This window comes from Poecilia reticulata, chromosome 12 (assembly GCF_904066995.2).
Source record: "Poecilia reticulata chromosome 12, P_reticulata-male-v2, whole genome shotgun sequence".
NCBI classification, from domain to species: Eukaryota; Metazoa; Chordata; class Actinopteri; order Cyprinodontiformes; family Poeciliidae; genus Poecilia; species Poecilia reticulata.
In genome coordinates this window covers 31,858,490-31,866,830 of record NC_088841.1, presented here as the reverse complement: position 1 = coordinate 31,866,830, position 8,341 = coordinate 31,858,490, and the positions used below count along the sequence as shown (strand labels likewise).

General features: G+C 38.5%; 1 pseudogene across 1 annotated transcript; it reads left to right on the top strand.

The window, feature by feature from the left end:
* The first annotated feature begins 400 nt into the window (after positions 1-400).
* On the top strand, positions 401-5,998 carry LOC103460898 (protein NLRC3-like; annotated as a pseudogene). The gene is made up of 6 exons (XR_014090088.1): positions 401-437; positions 582-2,340; positions 2,818-3,360; positions 4,501-4,674; positions 5,047-5,093; positions 5,241-5,998. The product of XR_014090088.1 is annotated as a protein NLRC3-like (transcript).
* Positions 5,999-8,341: the final 2,343 nt, after the last annotated feature.

The window sequence follows — 8,341 nt, the reverse complement described above, 5'->3', positions numbered from 1 at the left end:
ATCAAACACAGCTGGACTCCATATTTATGGTCTGTACATGAACAACAACTACTGTTTCATAGTTCTGTTCACAGTCGTCTCCATACTGCACTTTGTAGACCAGAGGACTGTCAGTCTGTTCAACATCCATCTGCTAGACAGACTGACATCAGACATAAGACTGACTGATTTCAGTTTGATGTTTCCTTCATCTATTATTCTATTCCAGCTGCTGGAGGAAAACATTGTCACTTTTGTGAAGCACGAGCTGAAGAAGATCCAAAAGGTTCTGAGTCCAGATTATCCAGAATGCTCAGAGAGTCAGAGAGAGGATGATGAGGTGTTGGAAGGTGAGGATGAAGAGCAGAGGAGGAGCAGCAGAGAGGCAGTGATGAAGATCACACTGAACTTCCTGAGGAGGATGAAGCAGAAGGAGCTGGCTGACCATCTACACAGCAGTAAGAGGATTTCTATAAAGATTTTACCTGAATGATAAATGATACACTTAATGATGTCTGAAGTGATGTAATCACATTTATTCAAAGAAGATTCAGAAGTTACAAATTTTACATTTTACATTTATTTAGAACAATTTGCTGCAGTTTGTCAACGTCAATTTAAATCTGGTCTGAAGAAAAAGTTCCAGTCTGTGTTTGAGGGGATTGCTAAAGAAGGAAGTCCAACCCTTCTGAAACAGATCTACACAGAGCTCTACATCACAGAAGGAGGGACTGGAGAGGTCAATGATGAACATGAGGTCAGACATATTGAAACAGCATCCAGGAAACTACACAGACCAGAAACAACAATCAGACAAGAAGACATCTTTAAAGTCCAACCTGGAAGAGATCAACCAATCAGAACAGTGATGACAAAGGGAGTGGCTGGCATTGGGAAAACAGTCTTAACACAGAAGTTCACTCTAGACTGGGCTGAAGACAAAGCCCACCAGAACATCCACTTCATATTTCCATTCACCTTCAGAGAGCTGAATGTTCTGAGAGAGAAAAAGTTCAGCTTGGTGGGACTTGTTCATCACTTCTTTACTGAAACCAAAGAAATCTGCAGCTTTGAACACTTCCAGGTTCTGTTCATCTTTGATGGCTTGGATGAGAGTAGACTTCCACTGGACTTCAATAACAAGGAGATCCTGACTGATGCTACAGAGTCCAGCTCAGTGGATGTTCTGCTGACAAACCTCATCAGGGGGAAACTTCTTCCCTCTGCTCTCCTTTGGATAACAACACGACCTGCAGCAGCCAATCAGATCCCTCCTCAGTGTGTTGGCATGGTGACAGAGGTCAGAGGGTTCAATGACCCCCAGAAGGAGGAGTACTTCAAGAAGAGATTCAGAGATGAGCAGCAGGCCAGCAGGATCATCTCCCACGTGAAGACTTCACGAAGCCTCCACATCATGTGCCACATCCCAGTCTTCTGCTGGATCACTGCTACAGTTCTGGAGGATGTGTTGGAGACCAGAGAGGGAGGAGAGCTGCCCAGAACCCTGACTGAGATGTACATCCACTTCCTAGTGGTTCAGACCAAATTGAAGAAGGTCAAGTATGATGGAGGAACTGAAAGTGATCCACACTGGAGTCCAGAGAGCAGGAAGATGATCGAGTCTCTGGGAAAGCTGGCTTTTGATCAGCTGCAGAAAGGAAATCTGATCTTCTATGAATCAGACCTGACAGAGTGTGGCATCGATATCAGAGCAGCCTCAGTGTACTCAGGAGTGTTCACACAGATCTTTAGAGAGGAGAGAGGGCTGTACCAGGACAAGGTGTTCTGCTTCATCCATCTGAGTGTTCAGGAGTTTCTGGCTGCTCTTCATGTTCATCTGACCTTTCACAACTCTGGGGTCAACATGATGGAAGAAACACAAACATCTAAGAAATCTGAACTAAAGGCTCTCCATCAGAGAGCTGTTGACAAGGCCTTACAGAGTCCAAATGGACACCTGGATTTGTTCCTCCGTTTCCTCCTGGGACTTTCACTGCAGACCAATCAGAGACTCTTACAAGGTCTGCTGACACAGACAGGAAGTAGCTCACAAACAAATCAGGAAACAATTCAGTACATCAAGGAGAAGATCAGTGAGAATGCGTCTGCAGAGAAAAGCATCAATCTGTTCCACTGTCTGAATGAACTGAATGATCGTTCTCTAGTAGAGGAGATCCAACAGTCTCTTAGTTCAGGAAGTCTCTCCACAGATAAACTGTCTCCTGCTCAGTGGTCAGCTCTGGGTTTCATCTTAGTGTCATCAGGAAAAGATCTGGATGTGTTTGACCTGAAGAAATACTTTGCTTCAGAAGAGGTTCTTCTGAAGCTGCTGCCAGTGGTTAAAGCCTCCAACAAAGCTCTGTAAGGACATACATTGTTACTGCAATTATTTTTGATAAAGAGAAATTTGCTAATGATGAGGTAAACATTGATTTATGTTGTTTGTTTACTTATTGGTCCATTGTCTCCCAGATGTTTCTCAATGGTAGCCAATGAGTAAAAGAGAGATTGATTTTCAGACGTCATTGTGTGGCTATTCATGATCTTACATAGTCAAGCAGCAAAAGCCGTCATCTTTCTGCTGAAGCTCCAACTGGGTTCATGCAGTTCAATTGAAATTTAACAGTTCTCTTACCAGTCTCGCAGTTTCCTCCAATTCAGTAATTCAAAACTGGAGGCCCAACTATAGAATGAACCATTTCACAGTAAACAGCTTTAGAATAAATGTTTAAAAAAACACAGTTCCTTTAATGTGTCCAAGAAGAACATTGTTGACTGAAAAGTAAAACATACATTTTCAAGAATTTATTTAACAGATCTTCCTCGCTATGTCCTCAGACTGAGTGGCTGTAACCTCTCAGAGAGAAGCTGTGAAGCTCTGTCGTCAGTTCTCAGCTCCCAGTCCTCCAGTCTCAGAGAACTGGACCTGAGTAACAACAACCTGCAGGATTCAGGAGTGAAGCTTCTCTCTCCTGGACTGAAGAGTCCAAACTGCAACCTGGAAACTCTCAGGTAAAATGTTCTCAGTCCTGGTGAAGCCAGATTTCTGTCTATTGCCCGCCATCAGAGATTATGTAAAAAAAATTTCAATAGCAGATTTAGTTATAGATTACTTCAGTCTTTTGAGGAAGAACATAACTGACTGAAAAGAAAAACATAAATCTCGAATAACTGTTTAATAACAGATTTTCCTCCCTGTCTTCTCAGACTGAGTGTCTGTAACTTCTCAGAGACAAGCTGTGAAGCTCTGTCCTCAGTTCTCAGCTCCCGTTCCTCCTGTCTTAGAGAACTGGACCTGAGTAACAACAACCTGCAGGATTCAGGAGTGAAGCTTCTCTCTGCTGGACTGAAGAGCCCAAACTGCAACCTGGAATTTCTCAGGTAAAATGTTCTCAATGTTATGATGTATTCTGTTTTCTTTAGTTGTTTCTTCATCCTCTCCACCTGGGTGTAATTACTGCAGCAGTTTTGAGTTTCTGTTTGTGTTGTCCCCAGTATATTTAACTTTACTTGAGTCCCTTTCTGGTTCTGGAATCCTCTGTTGCTTGCTGCACTCTCTGTTAAGTTAGATTTACAGTTTGTCATCTGGATAGGTACCAATTTGAAAATAAAGCTTCTGCTTTTGCTTATTTGAGCTTGGCTGTACTACCTTCTTTCACAACAATGTCTAAATATGACATTCAATTTCTGTCCATTTACTGGTGTCAGAGATGATGTGAATGCTATCTCAAAAATAGATTACAGTAATAAGATATCTGACAGTGATGTGGCTAACCATGCTAAGCCAACATAAACATAGCTGGTTTTCATTTGCTGAAGCCTTAACAAACCAAGAAGAGATAATTGGTCAGGTTTTGACTGATTGTGTAATTCTGGGAACCTAAGAAATTGCTGAATCCAAGCAGCACAAGGGAACATTATTGCAGATCCTTCCTCCAAGCTGTTGTTAGACTTTCTATCCATAAGTTTTCCTAATACACTTAAGTATTTTCATCTTTGCTTGCATGCAGTGTTTTCCTATTGCTATTTCAACACACAAATATAAACATCTTCTACATGATTATAAATTGCCCTACTCAGCTGTATATTTATTTTGATCTGATTATGCTGTTTTTATTGTACAGTACAGTATTTCAACAATGTGGTAAATATTTCCTTGCTCTACAGTCTCCTATTCATTTTAGTTTTCACTATATCTTAAATATCCAATGCTTTTATTTATCTTAAACTTGCTGCTGGCAAACCTGAATTTCTTGCTGTGGAACAATGAATGATGTTTCTAATCTGTAGAATACTAACATAAAAAATATATGACAATATTTGTAACATATTTGTCTACATGGGACAAATGTTTTTTATTACCCACAGAATGAAATACTGTTTTATTGCTATTTTATGTTATTAGCAGGTTAAGCTCCAGTTGCTTGAGTTTTTTTCTCTCCTGTGAATGTCCAGTTCAGACCTTGGGCACTACCTCAATGTTCTCATCTTCTCATCATGTGATGAATTGTGTGTCTGCAGCTTATCAGGCTGTTTGGTCTCAGAGGAAGGCAGTGCTTGTCTGGCCTCAGCTCTGACCTTTAACCACTCCCGTCTGAAAGAGTTGGACCTGAGCTACAATCATCCAGGAGACTCAGGAGTGAAGCTGCTGTCGGCTGGACTGAAGGATCCAGACTGGAGACTGGAAGCTCTCAGGTATGGAGGAACCTGCTGCAGGAGCAGAGAAGGTCTGATAGAGGAGGAAGAGGAGAAACGTCTTTAGTCAGTCTGATTATTAAATCAGGTTGAGCTTCCAGAAATGTTTCCTTAGTTTCCTGATGTCCTTTTAGGCTTCAGTGAGTTTCTTCAGGGATTTCCTTTCTCCTCTCTGTTGGAGCTTTTCCTGTGTTTGGAGAAATGAGTTGTGCTGCAGCAGCACCAACTGTCCTTCCTACATCCACTGCAGTTTGCAGTCCAGATGTTGGACTGTTCCTGTCTCAGTGGAGGACAATGTGTGTCTGAGAGACATGTAATGTCCATGTTTGCTGCTGAAAGAGACTGATGGTCTGACCCCCCTCCTCCTTTCAGGGTGGAGCCTGCTGGAGGCCGATTCTTGACACCAGGTCTGAGGAAGTGTAAGTGTGTTTTTCATCTGATTCATGACAACAAAGCAGCTCACATTCAACCATCTTCAAACTGTCACATCACTCATTCAAGATCATCATCAAAGATCAATAAATGATCAATAACTACACCTGGATTGTGTTTGTTCTCTCCATCAGATTCCTGTAGACTCACAGTCGACACAAACACAGTGAACAGAGAGCTCAAACTGTCGGAAGACAACAGGAAGGTGACATGTGTGGAGGAGCTTCAGTCATATCCTGATCATCCAGAAAGATTTGATAATTATCTTCAGCTGCTGTGTAGAACTGGTCTGACTGGTCGATGTTACTGGGAGGTCGAGTGGAGAGGAGAAGTTTCTATATCAGTGAGTTACAGAAGAATCAGGAGGAAAGGACACAGTACAGACTGTTGGTTTGGGGTGAATGATCAGTCCTGGAGTCTGAGCTGCTCTGATTATGGTTACTTTGTCAGTCACAATAACAAATCAACTCGTCTCTCCTCCTCCTCCGTCTCTAACAGAGTAGCAGTGTATTTGGACTGGCCTGCTGGCATTCTGTCCTTCTACAGAGTTTCCTCTGATTCACTGATCCACATCCACACCTTCAACACCACATTCACTGAACCTCTCTATGTTGGATTTGGGCTCTGGTTGACCAGTTCTGGTTCCTCTGTGTTTCTTTGCTGAGTTGAGTCAAAGACACTCTCTCAATGTTGTACAGTGACAGATAACAGACATGTGCTAAACAGAGTGTTCAGCACATGTCTGTCTCATTCACTAAGAAACCCATTTTCAGATTCATGGATTGCATCTATTTCTTGATTAAATGATTCCCTGAAAACGTCTTCGTCTACTAGTCATTTGAAGATGAAAACTGGGATTATTCCAGGATTTGCATCTTGAAGTTTTTCTGTCTTTTTCCAGTCAAAGTTTCACATTGAATATCAGAATGTTCTTATTCTTGTTTTATTTTCTTTCATTCATCAATCAAGTTTCATCAAAATGTTGGGCAAGTATTCTCAATCACTGGACATTTTCTGTTTGTCAGGTTTTGTTTTTTTAAAGATGTCAGATTTTAATGTTAAGTGCTTCTTTTGTATATTTACTAGTTATACTTTGTGTTTTTAAGGAGCAATAAACACTTTTTTTTCATTTGATTAATTTGTTGTTCCTTCTGCTTTGTTCCTTTGTTCATATTTCAATATTTAAGAAAACAGTTTTTTTTATTTCAACTCTGACTTTCAGAAAGTTTTAATTTGCAGTAAAATATTTCAATCCCATGAAGATCAAAGGTCAGTGTGTGAAACATAAAGTGGGAAGATCTTAACATTTTTGTTTCATTCAAAAAATTAAGCCTGCAGAACATTTTTCTCTGGTTAAGAACCAGAGAAAAACTGGAAGATCTGAATAAAAAATGAAGATCAATGTTGGACACAAGAAGCCTGATTACTGCATCTTTGCAATATTTACATGTAAATTTGATAATAAAATGTAATCCTTTTTAGCTGCTGCTTCCACCAGCAGATTTGGCTCAGTTTAATGTGCCATGTCTGACCATGTTTGAGGAAGAAGAGAGGAAAATATTCTGCTGCTCTGACCTAAAGTTCAGGCCTTCTGATGGTTGGTTTTTATTATCAATTTGGTCATAAAAAGTAAATATTTCTGTAAAGACAATCACCGGTTCTGTTAGAAGGAATGGACCAGAACTCCAGCAATGTATCATGAGAACCTTGTGGAAGGAAACCAGAACATTTGACCCAAATAGACTGAAGGAAATTCTGACCAAACCTGAGGAGATGGATGCAAAGTTCTGAATATTAAGTTATGAAACTGTCTCCAATATATATTTATATATAATTTTTCTCTTTCTTATTCCTGAATCATGAGGCATTTCACATTCTGGGGTAAAAGTTACTCAAGACATCAAAATGTACAAATAATCTGAATTCAGATTTACTAGAAGTTTCCTGTGGAAAACCACCAGGGTCAGAACTGGGTCCTAAACTTTTCTAACTTTACATAAATGATTTATGCAACGAATCTAATTTGTTAACATTTACTTTATTTGCTGATACATTATTTTGATCTGGTGAGTTTGGAGCAGCAACAGTTTAATGGAAGGAGAATTACAAATATTAATGATGTGACAAAAATAGATTAACACTAAATTATGGGAACAATTTAATATTTATGAACAAGAAAAGAAATAAAAAATGTCACTCAAAAAAAGTTACATTGTAATGCTTTTATTGATGAGGTAAAAGCTGGAATGTAAAAATCTATTGCAATATTTTTCACAATCAGTTTTTCTGAACCTTAAATCACTTTACATGTTTTAATGTTGTTTCCATAAATGAATTATTGTGTGTTTATCTGGAGAAACTCCTAGAAAACCAACACAGAAGAAAATGATCTGAATTATAACTGAGTCTGATTATTTAATTTAACAAATGAAATATTTCTTACAGTGCAAACTTTAAAATGTTCTGATTTAGTAGAGATCAGAACAATATTGATTATTTACAAAGTCTATAATAAAATCCTTCCATGGTTTAAAGAAACATTGTTAGAAATGAAAGAAACAAACTATAAACGAATAGAAAATGATTTATTCAGGATGAATATAAAACAATTGTAGTTCAGTTAGAGGGATTTCTAGTTTGCAGTAATTTAGTGAGGAGTTAAAACTGATTTTCCTTCTGAAATATTTGCTAAACCAATAAAATGAGGTTTGATTTTGTTTTTTGTGAGTTTGTCTACAAACTTAGCTGGAAATCCTTGAAGATGTTTTAGAAAAATATCCAGGAAATTTTCTGCTGCTTTGATTTTATGATGATTTATGTAGAACAGAGTGAAAGTTTTATATGTTTGTTTTTCTACCTAAACTTTTTTCAGTCTAATTTTTGTATTCTTGTCATTGACAGTAATTTAAACTTTAACTATTTCTATACTTGTCTTGTTTTTCCAGCTTTGTGTTTTTTCTTTGTTTTGTGTTTGTTGGTTTTCAGATCTTTTCCTTTAATGAATAAAATCATAATTTGAAAATAGTTTTTTGTATTTAATCAGTTTTTCTTCATCAAATATTAAAATCAGTTTGATGATCTGAAACATTTCAGGAGGATAAAAAGGTGAAACAGCAGAAATCTGTAAAGGAGCAAATAGTTTTTCACAGCACTTTATGTTTCAGGTCCAAAGAAATCAAGCGGTCCAGTCTGGATTTAGAGCAGAATGTTCTGTTGAAGGTGTGACTGGAGTCCA